This window comes from Clytia hemisphaerica, unplaced genomic scaffold (assembly GCF_902728285.1).
Source record: "Clytia hemisphaerica strain Z4C2 unplaced genomic scaffold, Clytia hemisphaerica genome assembly, whole genome shotgun sequence".
In the NCBI taxonomy this organism is placed as follows: Eukaryota; Metazoa; Cnidaria; class Hydrozoa; order Leptothecata; family Clytiidae; genus Clytia; species Clytia hemisphaerica.
The window spans coordinates 3,048,751-3,050,694 of NW_027103595.1; the positions used below are offsets into that span (position 1 = coordinate 3,048,751).

The window sequence follows — 1,944 nt, forward strand, 5'->3', positions numbered from 1 at the left end:
AAATGTATAACAGTAATTACTAAACTATTAATTATGGTAATATTACTCTAACGGAATCGAAATAATAGGCAGATTTTTATGTTATGATTCTCTATCACTGACTCTTTTTGAAAAGCAATGATGACATTTTTAAGCTGTGTTTTCAACGACGGGAATAAAAATATCAACTTTGAACTTCATCCAAGATCTTGGATGGTCGTCTATGGTTACTTTTCTCTGCGTTGGTTGCGCACTGAATAGAATCTCGATTGGTTGCCACAGGTATGGTGGCCGAGGAAGGCAGTAACGAATTTTTCAAAATGTCAGCGAAAATATCAATGCTATCAAAAAAATAAAAAATAAATTGAAAAAAAAATAAAAAAAAATAAGAAAAATAAAAAATAATTAAAAAAAAATATATATATAAAAAAATAAAAAAATAATAAAAAATAATAAAAAAATAAAAATAATAAAAAAAAAAAATTCAAAAAAAATTAAAAGAAATAAAAAAAAAATTAAAAAAAAATGAAGAACTGTAAAAAAATAGAAAAAAAATTAAAAAAATTAAAAAAATAAAAAAAAAAATAAAAAAAATAATAAAAAATTAAGAAAAAAAAAATGAAAAAAAAAAATGAAAAAATGTAAAAAAAAAAAAAAAAATTAAAAAAATTAAAAAAATAAAAAAAAAATTAAAAAAAAAATAAAAAAGAAAAAAAATCGTTTTTCAATGTAGCCGAGCGAGGCAATAGCTATACAAACACCTTGAACATGGCCGACAAGGGAACTTTTTTTTCTATCAAGCCGAGCGAGGCAGTAGCTATACAAAGACCTTAAACATGGCCGTCAAGGGCAATAATTGTAACTGCGTAACTGTGTAACCCTGTAACTGCGTAACCTTGTAGCCTTGTAACCGTGTAACCTTGTAACCATGTAACTGTGTAACCTTGTAACTGTGTAACTTTGTAACCGTCTAACCTTGCAACCTTGTAACTGTGTAACCATGTAACCTTGTAACTGTGTAACCTTGTAAACGTGTAACCTTGTAACTGTGTAACCTTGTAACTGTGTAGCCTTGTAACTTTGTAACTGTGTAACCTTGTAACTGTGTAATCCTGTAACCATCTAACCTTGCAACCATCTAACCTTGTAACCATGTAACCTTGTAACTGTGTAACCTTGTAAACGTGTAACCTTGTAACTGTGTAACCTTGTAACTGTGTAGCCTTGTAACTTTGTAACTGTGTAACCTTGTAACTGTGTAATCCTGTAACCATCTAACCTTGTAACTATGTAACCTTGTAACTGTGTAACCTTGTAAACGTGTAACCTTGTAACTGTGTAACCTTGTAACTGTGTAACCTTGTAACTTTGTAACTGTGTAACCTTGTAACTGTGTAATCCTGTAACCATCTAACCTTGTAACTATGTAACCTTGTAACTGTGTAACCTTGCAACCATGTAACCTTGTAACTGTGTAACCTTGTAACTGTGTAACTGTGTAACCTTGTAACCTTGTAACCGTGTAACCTTGTAACTGAGTAACCATGTAATCCTGTAACTGTGTAACCATGTAACCTTGTAACCCTGTAACCATGTAACCGGATCCAAGACAATAGAGCTACTACGTCGAGAAAATACAAAGAAGTGCAATCCTCGTAAAAAGATAATGTAAATCAATTAAAAGCAAATCCATTGTATTTCTTCGACGTGGTCTATAAGCGCCTATGGTAACCCTGTAACTGTGTAACCATGTAACCCTATAACTGTGTAATCTTGTAACCATGTAACTATATGTAACCCTGTTTTGTAACTGTGTAACCTTGTAACTATGTAACCCTGTAACTGTGTAACCTTGTAACTGTGTAACCTTGTAACTGTGTAACCTTGTAACTGTGTAACCCTGTAACTATGTAACCCTGTAACTGTGTAACCTTGTAACCCTGTAACTGTGTAACCCTGTCACTA

At 31.5% G+C, this 1,944-nt stretch overlaps 1 pseudogene; it reads left to right on the top strand.

The window, feature by feature from the left end:
* Positions 1 to 938: 938 nt before the first annotated feature.
* Positions 939 to 1,638, top strand: LOC136801777 (uncharacterized; annotated as a pseudogene).
* The last annotated feature ends 306 nt before the right edge of the window (positions 1,639 to 1,944 follow it).